The following is a 13,889-nucleotide window of genomic DNA, read 5'->3' as shown; positions in this document are numbered from 1 at the left end:
TGCTGTAGTACTAAACTTGGGGTGCTTTCACCCTAAGTATCTAATCTTGTTATTCCTATGTATTGGGCACCTTTGCGCCTATTCTACTTCAGGCCTTTGCCTCTCTCTATGTATTTTTGGGGGTTCAGCACCCCCTCCCTATTTTGGGGTGCCTTTGCACTTCCCTATTCTTGGCACCTTGGTGCCTCCCTATTCTTGGAGTGCCAATCTGGTTACCCAAACTCGGGTGTGAGCATTTTAGGACTTTGTGTTTCTTTGTGCCTTGTTAACCCATTGGTGTAGGCCCAGGGGATTCCTAAGCTTATCCCCCACACATTTATACTAAAATTTACATAATGGATTCCTTTTCTGTCTGAGCTCACTGACAGGTGGCCTTTCCTCCCTCCTTCTTCATCAGGATTATTGCTCATTCCTTTGTCTCCCCTTTTCCTTGAGCTTTCGTAGAGGTGTTCTCAAGCTTTTATGAGCATTACACTTTCCTGAAGACCTTGTTAAAAATTCACACTCCTGAGCCCTGTCCCTAGAAATCTGAATTCATTTGACTGAAGTGAGTCATGAGAATCTGCACACTTAAAAATGATCCAAGGTGATTTGTCTGCAATGGAGTGGAGAGATCCCAGTATGAGAATCACCATTTTGCCAAACTACAGCATATTACAAGCATATTTTCACTTTTTCTCAATATTTGTAACCCCCACCCTATGGAAACCCTGCCCTATTTTGAGAGGAATATATAAAGGTCTGCTTCTAGGTCCAAGTGATCTAAAGTAAAGAATTTGGTACTTATGGATTCTTAGCCATAAGACGGGCCAATGTATATAATTCAACAGAAACACCCAGGCTTAACACCTCTACTGGTTTTGAGAACAACCAAGCATTTGAGACAGACTTGTGACAGAAGGATCCTTCCCAAGTTCCTCTAATAAAATTTTAACCTAACTCCAATTTTACATATGCCTTTGAGTGAGTGAGTGAGTGTGTGTGTGTGTGTGTGTTCACTTAGACCATACTTCCGATTAAAAAGGGCAGAAAACATACTGGGAAGTTCCCATTTTGTTTGTCTCATTGAGTAGCCTTCTCTCCACCCCTGCTTCTCACCCCTGTCTTTGGTATGATGCTGGCAAGGGGCTGACATAGACATAGAGAAGTGTCATTTATGGAATCTTTGAGTAAGCTTCTCTTCTACAGTTAAGCTTAGAATCCCATGGCTTTTTGGAAACCAAATAATAGTGGACTGTCTTAGTATTCTGTGACCCTGTCACTTCACCTCTTTCAAGGATGAGTAGGAACCACAACAACAGTGGTAAATGAGGTCTGATTTCTGAACAAGGATTGTGGAGTGTCTGGAATCATGATAGAAGGGGCAGCAATGTCTGCAGCAGCGTCTGTTCATGCCACTCACCTCTCCTCCAGAGGCTGGCACAAATATGATTATGCGAGAAGACTTCTTAAACCCCTTCTAGGATCTCCATTACATTGACAAAATCCAAAAACTTAAGCATCGCCATCAAGGCCCCTCTACCGAGTGTTTTTATGTCTCCAGACTCCCCTATTACCCCTCCTCTCTCCAGCCTTCCTCCAAATATGCATGCACACCTACTGTGTTCTCCAGTTATAACCACACTCCACTCACATTCTCAGAATCACCATCCCCTGTCACTTCTAGGCCTTTACCACACAGTTTCTTCTTTGTGGAACCTTTTGGACCACTCTTGGCATCTCTCCATCTGAAGAACTTCTACTTATCTTTTATGTCTTGGTTTAGACATTGCTTTATTCTAAGAAACCTTCCTTCATCCTTACCCCTCCATAGTAGGTTGAATAATGGCCACCCAAAGATATTATGTCCTAATCCCTGGAATTTCCTTATTTGGAAAAAGGGTCTTTGCAGATGTAATTAAGGATCTTATGATGATAAGAATATTACCTTAGATTGTCCATGTGGGCATACAAGTGTCCTTATAAGAGAGACAAAGGGAGATAACACAGAGGACCCAGCCACATGACAATGAAGGAAGGTGTTGGAGTGATGTAGCCACAAACCCAGGAATGCCAGGGCAGTTGCCAGAAGCTGGAAGATACAAAGAACCGATTCTCCCTTATGATCCCTAGAAAGAGAGCAGCCCAGCTGGATTTCTAGCCTCCAGAACTATGAAAGAATCCGTTTCTGTTGTTTTAAGCCGCAAAGTTTATATGGTAATTTGTTAAAACCTTAAAAAATTAATACACTCTCCAACCTGGAAAAGTTCTTCCTTCCTTCTCCATGACACACCTGGTACAGAACTTACAGCACTCAATTAATATCATTTATTTGCCTGTCTTAAGACGCCCATGAGACTAGGATAAGGAGGAGCACTGTCTGTTCTGCTCCCCACTGTACCTTCAGTGCCTACATTGGGGCTTTCATAAAGTAGCTGTTCAACGAATATTTGTAAAATGAACACATGAATGAATGAATGAATGAATGGGTAAATGAATAAACAAGGAAATATTTTATTATAGAGAGAAAACATGGACACCTAATAATGACTATTTGAAAGTCGATTATGTCCATAGAGAAGAAACTAAAATATATTGAATGTCTACTATACCAGTTACCATGCCAGATGAATAATGTATATTATCTCATTACTCCTCACAGAGTAACCAGAATAACCAGAGTAGTTATTACTGCCCTGGTTTTGTAGAAGTAAGGTTCAAAAAATGAAGTAATTCCCCATAGCATATAAGACATCCATGAAGGCTCTGAGGGTATAATGAGGCCCAACGGGTAAAAGATAGGGTGGAAGAATTCAACTTAGAAAGCTGTTTTTTGTATTAATAACCAGAGCTATCCAACAATGAGATGAGCTGCCTCCTCAAAAAACAGACAATAGCACTGGGTACGTTAAGCAAAGGCAGGATGATCATTCATCAGGATATAAAACAATATCTGAATTAAAGGGACATTGGTGTAGATTCTTAGATGACCTCTGAGAATCACCCCAACCCAGGCTCTTCGGTTCTAGGGTAAGCTGGGAAGTCATAGAGCAGCTTTGATGAAGGCTTAATCACCATGTGAATTTATTCTTATGGGCTGTAAAATCTAGTAGAGAATTAGCAACCTGCAGTCCATGTCCCAAAATGGAGCTGAAGTTGGTATGAGAGCCTAGTTCCTCTTGAGACCATTCTCTCCCATCTTTGGGTCAGTGACCCACTTTCCCTTTCCCTTCCTCTGGTGAAGATCTATCCTCAGCATTAGCCCAAACCTCTTCTCTATTTCCTGATACTCACCAGGATCAAAATGTTCAGAAAACTACTTTTGAAAGTTGTCTGAGCCTTAATTTCCCAAAATTTCCCAAAGTGTTTTAGACCCACTAGATATTCCATAAAAAAATAATCTTCCCTGGAGATAGGGTTTACTCCATAATGACTCAAAGATACCGTATGAATAATTCTTTTTTATTTTTTTTAATAAAATCTTTGACATGAACTTATTGTTTACCTCTTTCTCCCAAGGGTGGACTACAGAAAATAAGATCAGTAAATCAACAGTTCAGTTGGACTTCTGATCCCCAATCTGATACGACCTCTTCTTTCAACATCCAGGGATACTTTGTACTTTGTGCATCTCTTAGCATCCTTATTTCATTGAGTTCCTAAACTGCCTTGTATTGCTGTTATTTGTCTTCTTGTCATCTCCCTATGAGATCACAAGCTACTTGGGAGCCAAGATAAATCTTACTTGTTTTTTATTCCTTGAAGTACCTTTACTTAACATCGTATAGCATGTGCTAGTCAATTGAACTGGCCCAAGTTTGACTATGTTGTAATTTTTTAATTTATGTGAATCTGATTATATTTCATTAATAGATAAGGATTTTTTGGCTGTAGGGTAAATAGTACTTTCTGAATTCACATCAATGTGATGACCTTTCAGCTTGGAAAGATTAACAACTTACTGTATGCAGAAATGATTACAACCAAGATTTTAAGATTTTTCTCTGTTGCCTATCAATTAAAAGATTTGTGCTTTCTTTTTCAGACACACCAACATACTTAATGATTGTTGCTTAGGTTTTTATTTTAATCTGATTTTCTAAATTAACACACAATAAAATCTACTCTTTTTCTACTTCGTGTTCAATTCTATGAGTTTTTACACGTATATAGACCACCACTATCATCAGAGTACAGAACAATTCCACCATCCCAAAAAACTCTCTCATGCTATCCTTTATTTTCATGCCTTTCTTCAGCCCTGATCACTGGCACCCACTTGCTCTAGGACTATAGTTTTGTCTTTTGGAGAATGCCAAATAAATGGCATCATACACTATGTAACTTTTTAAGACTGGCCTCTTTCACTTAACGTAATGCTTTTTAGATTCATCCAGGTTGTGTGTATGAACATTTGTTCCTTTTTATTGCTAAGTGGTATTCCATTGGGTGGATGTATCATAATTTACCCATTTACCCACTGAAGGATATTTAGGTTGTTTCTATTTTTCAGTGGCTATGAATAGAGCTGCTATGAACATTTAAGTACAGATTTTTGTGTGAACATAAGTTTTCATTTCTCTATGGTAAATACCCAGGTGTAGGATTTGCTGGGTCATATGGAAAGTGTATGTTCTCTTCATAAGGTGCTGTCAAACTGGCTGAACCATTTGGCTTTCCCACCAGCAATGTATGAAAGTTCCAGTTGCTTTGCCTCTTCACCACCACTTGGTATCGTTAGCACTTTGTTTTAATCATTGTAAAAGACATGTAGTTATATCTCGTTGTTATTTAGGTTTTTATAACGTTTATAAATGAAGTAATTCTATTAAAGTTGGGCAAGGGGGGGGGTGGGTATTGAGCAGAATACGTGGTCCCATAGCTAGTTTTAATCTTATTTTCCAATATCCCAAGTGTATAATGTAGTAGCTACCTTACAAAATATTTCAAGATTGAGCTTAGAACTGTATTATCACTTTCTGAAAATATTTTTGAAGTTTAACTGACAGTGTATAGTAGTAAAGCAACTGGATGATCCAGCTGAACCTAAGCAGAAATCATGACTGGACATAACAGAAAATGCAATAACTCCAGCACAGGGTAAAGGCAAAGTGATACAGAGTGTAGAAGCGGGAAGTCAGCTTTCTGCCATAATCTCTGGGTTGGGTTCTTCTTCCCAGGACTCCCACTCCCTACGCTGTATGCATGCTGAGCCATATTCATTCCCACATGAGGGTGGGACATTCTGTCCCCTCTGCCTGAAGGACTCTTCCCCCATATCTTGGTAAGATTGGTTCCTTGTTATCATTCAGATTTCCTCTTAAGTATTGGTGTCATCAATGATATCAACGGCACCTGTCTTAATGAAGGGCCACAAATCGCTCTATTTTCAGCATGGTTCTCATCATTACCTGACATTATCTTATTTATTTATGATCTTCTCTCCTTATCAACTCAATAGTTTCTGTGCCCAAAACAATGCCTCATACATAGTAAACACTCAGTAAATGGGTGTTGAATGAGTGGATGACTGAATGGATAAATGTGCTTGTAAGAAACTTTCTTTCTGCAGAGACTGTGGGGGGATGTGTTACTCATGGTACTTTAAACCTAAGCCCTGACCGTAACTTAGTCTTCACATCTTTGAGGCATTGATGGGAAGGGTAAACAAACTGGAACCACCATTTCAAGGTTGTAAGCACTTTTCTGTCTTGCGAGGTGGAGACTCGAATCTTTGATACAGACCATAAAATTGTTCAAGTAGGCTTTTCGTTTATAGAACAAAGACCCTAATCATAAATACACATATCTGAGATAATGTCATACCAGATAATGTCACACACTGCTCTTCTGAGAATGTGAAAGGTTGTCTGTAGGGTAAGCAGACCATGTTTCCTTTGAAGAAATGTTTCTTTTCTAAGAATGAACTTGGATGATGCTGGGTCTGCACACTTGCTCTTATTCTCATGGAGCAGTGTTTTGTATGAAGAGAGGCATGCAGAAAAGCTGTTGCTGGGACCTTGAAAATGAAGGCTATACAGACCCAGTTTCATTTCATGCTAAAGCAAACTGCCCTGGGCCTGGTGGCATGCAATCAGAACTCTAAGATTACAATCCCACTTGTGTGTTACTAAAGCCTGAGTGACCTAAACTCTGAGAAAGATTTAAATTAACTAAGTAAACAAGCAAGCAAGCAATCTGCCCTTTAATTTTGGGATTCAGAAAGGAATAAGAAATACACAAACACACACCCACATACATATACCACTGTATGTGCATTATCTATAACAATACTGGCCTATTATGTTCTGTTGTCTGTAATCAATCCCGTGGATAAAGGTGACCTCATTTAGAAATAGGCCAATCTTGGGGCGCCTGGGTGGCGCAGTCGGTTAAGCCTCCGACTTCAGCCAGGTCACGATCTCGCGGTCTGTGAGTTCGAGCCCCGCGTCGGGCTCTGGGCTGATGGCTCAGAGCCTGGAGCCTGTTTCCGATTCTGTGTCTCCCTCTCTCTCTGCCCCTCCCCCGTTCATGCTCTGTCTCTCTCTGTCCCAAAAATAAATAAACGTTGAAAAAAAAATTAAAAAAAAAAAAAAAAAGAAATAGGCCAATCTAGGAAATAAAAAAGCCCTGGGAAACTGGACCTTGGAATGAGCTGCAAAAGAAAAGTCTTCCACTATTCGGGACTCACTGCCTTGAACCTGGACCCTGAAAAACCAACATGTTTTCAGAGTGCTCCTTACCAACAGTTTTTCTTTATAATAAAATGACAGTAACTATGACAATGGCATCCTCAAGTGTGAACATAAATCCTTCATCTTCACAAAATAATTTCATTTAGCCACTCAGTCATGCAATAAATATTTGTCGAATACCTACTATATGCCAGACACCTTGTAGACACTGAGAAAATAGTGGTCAGCAAAACAGACATTATCCCTAACTTGTGTTGCTTACAATATAGTAAGGGAACAAACATTAGTTAAATACAACAATGCCATTTAAAATCATGAAAAAGCAAGGAAGCCCTGGAAGCATTTAACAGAAAAGCATCATCTAGTTTAGGGAGCAAAGGAGTCTCTCCTAAAGAGAGTAATTATTCCTGAGCTGAGATCTCAACATTGAACAGGACTAAACTCCACAAAGAGGAAGGGAGGAACATTCCAGGTACAGGGAGTAGTATGGACAAAAGCCCAGGAGGGGGAAAGGACATGGCACATTCTAGGACTGGAAGGGAGACCAACCAGGCAACAAAGAGGTCTAGGAGTCAACTGATGCAGAGTTTATGGGTCATAGTAGAAATCTTTGCCTTTATTTTGAGATGGTAAGAAACTTTGAAGAGCTTTGGAAAGATCACACTCCAGTGCAGGACAGAGCTCCCATTGGAAAAAGCAAGAGGTGATTCAAGAGAAGCATTTAAGAGGCGTGCTGGCCATTAAGTTATGGTCTCTCATCTCACATCGACTCTTCTATACTACCCAATGTGATGCTGAGGCTGAGAGTCTGCAAACATTTCTACATTCAACAATGGGATCCGTGCTAGGCTCTGTCAATAGAAGGTGTTAAAGGAGACTGCAAGGCTGAAGCAGGAAGAAGGGACTTGGTTTTTCCTGTCTGCTCCATGTTTGTGTGAACATCACCCAAGATTCACTTTGCTTTTGCAGCTGCAGTTTCTTCCATTAGCATCAGCTGGATCCACTTTGAATTTTTTTCCAACACTTGCAGAGCCAGCTCCACTGCTCTCACCCCTACTCCTCAGAGATACCAGCACTAACCAACTGGAGACCCCTCCTCAGAGGTCTGGGTCCCAGACAAATAAGGGTCCTTCTGTAAGTACCTAAGCTTTAGTGATTCTAACCTCTTCATCTTGTTCACCCTGCCCTGGGTGGTAGTTGCAGTTGCTATCTCCTTGGCACACTGGAGTTCTCTTTTTGCTTCTCATTTACCTAGTTCACATCACTAGGCCTGGTGAACTCCTTATGTTAAATTCTCTCTGCTCAAATAGGGTGGTTTTTTCAGAGTGGACAAAATGAACAAATCAGGAGACTATAGATGCTGGAGAGGATGTGGAGAAACGGGAACCCTCTTGCACTGTTGGTGGGAATGCAAACTGGTGCAGCCTCTCTGGAAAGCAGTGTGGAGGTTCCTCAGAAAATTAAAAATAGACCTACCCTATGACCCAGCAATAGCACTGCTAGGAATTGACCCAAGGGATACAGGAGTACTGATGCACAGGGGCACTCGTACCCCAATGTTTATAGCAGCACTCTCAACAATAGCCAAATGATGACTGAAGGTTGATGGGGGGTGGGAGGGAGGGGAGGGTTGGTGATGGGTATTGAGGAGGGCACCTTTTGGGATGAGCACTGGGTGTTGTATGGAAACCAATTTGACAATAAATTTCATATATTGAAAAAAAAAACAATAGCCAAATGATGGAAAGAGCCTAAATGTCCATCAACTGATGAATGGATAAAGAAATTGTGGTTTATATACACAATGGAGTACTACGTGGCAATGAGAAAGAATGAAATATGGCCCTTTGTAGCAACATGGATGGAACTGGAGAGTGTGATGCTAAGTGAAATAAGCCATACAGAGAAAGACAGATACCATATGTTTTCACTCTTATGTGGATCCTGAGAAACTTAACAGGAACCCATGGGGGAGGGGAAGGAAGAAAAAAAAAGAGAGAGAGAGAGAGAGAGGTTAGAGTGGGAGAGAGCCAAAGCATAAGAGACTCTTAAAAACTGAGAACAAACTGAGGCTGATGGGGGATGGGAGGTAGGGGAGGGTGGGTGATGGGTAATGAAGAGGGCATCTTTTGGGATGAGCACTGGGTGTTGTATGGAAACCAATTTGACAATAAATTTCATATATAAAAAAAAAAATAGTGTGGTTTCTGTCCCCTAACTGGACCCTGGCAGATACAGGTGGCTACTGCAGCACCACAGCAGACAGGGGTAGGGGTAACAGAAAAAAAGAGAAACAAGGCTTTTTTTCTGAAGCTTCTGTTCCAAGTTAGTTACTCCATAATTTATTTGTTCTTTAAGACAAAGAGGATCTGTCTTCCTCATAATTGGTAGAAACTAAGTCCACAAAAGGTACCCAATAAATATTTATTGAAAAATGTCAATGGACTTTACAAGAGTGTAAAGGGTCTCAAGGGACATCTTTATAATTTCTGATTTATTCTACCATCTTGAAATAGGATATATGCCTATATATGTTTAATAATAGGTATATCTAGAAATTGAAGGCTTAAAAGATATAATGGCCCAGTTTACTGTGCTAAAATAACATGAGAATATTGTTTAATAGTTTTGATGTAGGATTTTGTAAAACACCCTTTAATCCTACTGGTGGATATGAGACACAAGTTATTTTGCCCAGCTTGATAACAGATTCATTTCAAAGGCTCAGCAGAAATGAAACACACAGCTGTTGTTTGATTTAGGGTACAACTTTAAATGCCTTGGGAGAATAAGATCCATGAGCTTTTATTTATCTGGGTTATGAAAAAGCAGACTTATATCCCCAATGCTATTAATAAAATATTTAAACTGTGTGACACATCTACGAAAATGTTAATTATTCTTCAAAGACTATAACTTTTATTAAATTTTTAATTCAACTTAATTTAAAGTTGCAATAATGTCTTTTAATGTTTGTGTCACTGTACTAATCAAGGCTATCAATTTGCAGGATCACTATTCTATGTCAAGTTGGCCAATTCTCTTTCCTTAAAATATCTGAATATTCTATAAGAAAATTAGTCTTTTGGATCTTGGCTCATCTTACCACATTATAGTTTTGCAAGCCACATCAATCTTTCCTTTCCAGTTCTTTCACATCCATACCCTTCTATCAGCTTCTTTTTGCACTGCCCAAGTTAGCCTTTGTTACTTCTTACTTGGACTATTATAATAGCCTCCTAAATAGGGTTGCCAGATTTAGCAAACAAAAAACATAGGGTACCCAATTAAGTATGAATTTCAGGTAGAGTACATACACTTTTTTAGTATTTCCCAAACATTGCCTGGGACATACCTATGCTTAAAAAATATTCATTGCGCCTCTGAAATTTAAATTTAACTGGGCTTCCTGTACTTTTTCTGATGATCCCAGTTCTAAATCATGTTTTTATCCTCCCTTTGTCCCAATACCCTCTTTATATATTTCCATATGTATCTACAAAATATACTTCTGATCATATCACACCATCATTACCTTTAATTTTTCAGGCAAAATCAATTCATTGATGATTTTAAAATACAAGCAGCCTACTCTAGCATTCAAGGCTATAACCATATCCTCATAAAATCACATTTTGGCATTTTAACTTAATTTTTCTCAGTTGAATTTACACTATTCATTGACCTCATAACTCCATGTTTTCCTGTTCCCAGATCTTGTCAGCACAGGCCAACTTCTAGAATGCCTTGTTATCCTTAAACTTTCATAACAGAAACAAAAAGTAATAATATCTATACAGAAAGCACTCAATAAATGTTTGCCCTCATATTGTAATTGTATAATACTTCAAAAAAAGAAAGTGGGTGAAATATTTTTAAATAGAGCAAAATATTGATCCGGTTCTTACCACACGTTTGCTATATTGAACCCAAACGCTGCAACCTGGAAGAAGATATTTTATTCTATAATAAATGTAAAAGTTCTTCTGGAAACTAACAATGCTAATTCCTCGACACATGAGTAATCAATTAGAGTCGTCTAGAATGGAAAAACTTAAAAATGAGCCACCTGGCACCTATGCGTTAGTGAAATGAAAGCACCCCCACCCATACCCGTGCTGCTCCAAAAATAAACTGTAGTTGTTTTTCTCCTTTGTACCATCTTTGAGTCTTACTTTGTTCTTTTTATTTATATTGTAGAGCCATTCTGAAATTCTGACAGTTTGTCCTTTACTCTAAAACTTGGGTATTTAGCATGAATACATATTTCAATTTTCCAGGTCTGCTAAAAACAATGAATAAATAAAATCTCAAATATCCCAAGTACACTTTGTTGTAAGTTGATACATACACCAAAGAAAACCATCATGATCTCAGCTTTTATATTACCTTTCAGTTGGTTGTAGTATTAAGCAGGGCAGATGTTAACCTTATTTTTAATGGCCCCCTTTAAAACACTAGTAACAACAGTGCTTGCATTGTGCTTCCCCCCACCCCCCAATATCATCACCTTACATGGAAACTTAACCTGAGAAAAGAGATTGGCTTCTGAGAAATGGTATAATGCAACTTACAGTATATGAGTTCAGTGACTCAAGATGGTGAGGTAGAGACAACCTACTTCTCCTTGGTCTCTCGTTTTACCAGTTTACACATTTCCAAGTACTCCACATAGACATTTTTCAAACTGTTTCCTTCTACAACCTTCAGAAAATATCTTTCCCACTTTGAAACAGTTACATTGCTTTCCTATTAAGACTACCAGATGTGGGGCGCCTGGGTGGCGCAGTCGGTTAAGCCTCCGACTTCAGCCAGGTCACGATCTCGTGGTCTGTGAGTTCGAGCCCCGCGTCAGGCTCTGGGCTGATGGCTCAGAGCCTGGAGCCTGTTTCCAATTCTGTGTCTCCCTCTATCTCTGCCCCTCCCCCGTTCATGCTCTGTCTCTCTCTGTCCCAAAAAATAAATAAACATTGAAGACTACCAGATGCTAATCATAATGGAATTCCTGGCATCCTTGAAGTGCCCCAGGAGAATGAAGCATGGGCATGGCCAGGGAGTATGACACCATACAACTGGGAAATGACTCCAGTTCTCACAGGGGCATTCAGTCCCCACAACAATGAATGGATGAGCCAGCACCTTCCCCTCCTAGTGTTGCTGAGTGGGCCTCCAGGAAATGAAACGTCTCCACCAAACCCCAAACCCCAAACCAATGAGAGGAGCAGCATTTCTGGCCTTAATCATACCCCACTCAGCTCTATGGAAACAAGACTGATGGCTTGCAAAGAAGCCAGAAATAACACTTCCTCTACTGGTTCAGCCAAGAACTGAGAGACACCTTGAGAGGTTACTGGGTTCACGCTTCTCTACCTAGAACTACTTATTTACAAAGTATTTTGGAGGACTGTACTTTTGGTTGGGAAAGGGGAAGAGAACAAAGAAGAAAACTATGAGCTCCATCATTTCCATCACTGACTGTCTCCAGCAGGAACACTGTGCCTGGCACACAATAAGAGCTCAACCGGTGGGTGCTAGAGCTGGCTCCCACGTTCCCAGGCAACTCAACTAGTGGCATCACTTCACAACTCCCTGATGAGTGACACCATGTTGGTAGTGCAAAATTAGCCATCGTGGGAGTATGTGCACCATGGAAATTGACAAATGTTTCAAGTCCTCCTCCTCTCCTCCCCCAGAGAGCCAGTTGTTAAACATTTGTCAGCCTACCACTAGGCTCAGTTAATGTTTGTTGTTGAAAGTTATGGAATGCTTATTGTATTCCAAGTGTTTTTACAAATGCCATCTCTCTTGATCATCACAGTGTTAGTGGGGGAAATAAGCAGATAGGAGTGTAAAGCAGCTATGATATCTGTCATTCCTTTGTGTGCCAACGTTCACTATAATTGCCTTCATGTTACTATACAGGTGAAAAGACTATGACTCATGGGATTAAGTATCTTGTCCAAGGTCATCCAGCCAATATGGAGTATATCTGGAATTTGAACCAAGGCTGGCTGAAATGAAACCTCTGTGCTGTCACATGCCACTGCCTAATCAGGGAAAACCCTAACAGGGCATTGAACTACACTCTACTGAGATATTACATAAAGGCTAAGAAAGCTAAGCTTTGGTCAGGTTAGTTGCTGGAAGCAGTGCTGCCTTGCCCTTCGAACCTGACCCATCTCAAGGGATCCCTATATTTTGGAATGCCTCCTTTGAGTTCCCTTCCAATGTCTGGGAACAACCAGAATCAAGTACCATCCAGGCAGGAGCCCAAACAGGGAACTTTGTTGGCCCTCGTTTCTGTTGCATCTCCTTTGGGGATGTTCACCAATATACTAACTCTCTACCCCAATCCCCCTACCCATGTGGGAAGTGGACTGCATGACACAAAGAGCTCTTGGCTCCATGGCCAGGCCTCATTCCAAGAGGGTAGCCTGACAAATGGATTGCTCCTGCTGGTGGAGTATTTCTTTCATGGGTTCATGCAACACTGGGCCCCCCAGAATGGTGCTAAGATGCTGATTTGGGGTGAAGCTCACTCATATCAGATACAGGATGAGCTCAGGGTTTTAGGACTACCAGCAATCCTTGTGGTAAGGCAGAATGATGGCCTGCAGAGATATTCACACTCCAGTCCTTGGATCCTCTGGATTTGTTGTGTTATATGGCAGAAGGGACTTTGCAGATAGAATTAAAGTACAGACCTTAAATAGGGAGATTAGCCTGTATTATCTAGCCACATAAGCCCTTAAAGGCAGAGAACTTTCTCCATCTGAAAGCAGAAGAGAATGAGGCAGAAGGTGAAAATCAGATTAAAAGCATGAGAAGGACTCAACCTGATGTGATCAGCTTTGAAAATGGATGAAAGGAGGCCATGAGCCAAGGAATGTGGGTAGCCTCTAGAGGCGAAGAATGATACCTGGCCAACAGCCAGCAAGCAAATAGAACTTCATTCCTATAGTCACATGGAATGAATTTTGTCAACAACCTAAATGAGCTTATAAGCAGATTCATCCCCAGAGCCTCCAGAAAGAAATACCAGCCTGCCCATACCTTGATTTTGGCCTCATGAAATCTAGAACACAACCAGCTGAGCCATGTGTGCCTGGACCCCTGACCCATAGGTTTGTAAAATAATAGATGAGTATTAAGTTGCTAAATATGTGTTAATTTGTTACGGCAGCAATAGAAAAAGACTATAGACCACCCATTGAC

This window comes from Felis catus, chromosome C1 (assembly GCF_018350175.1).
Source record: "Felis catus isolate Fca126 chromosome C1, F.catus_Fca126_mat1.0, whole genome shotgun sequence".
NCBI lineage: Eukaryota > Metazoa > Chordata > Mammalia > Carnivora > Felidae > Felis > Felis catus.
Note: the sequence above shows the minus strand (reverse complement) of the source record.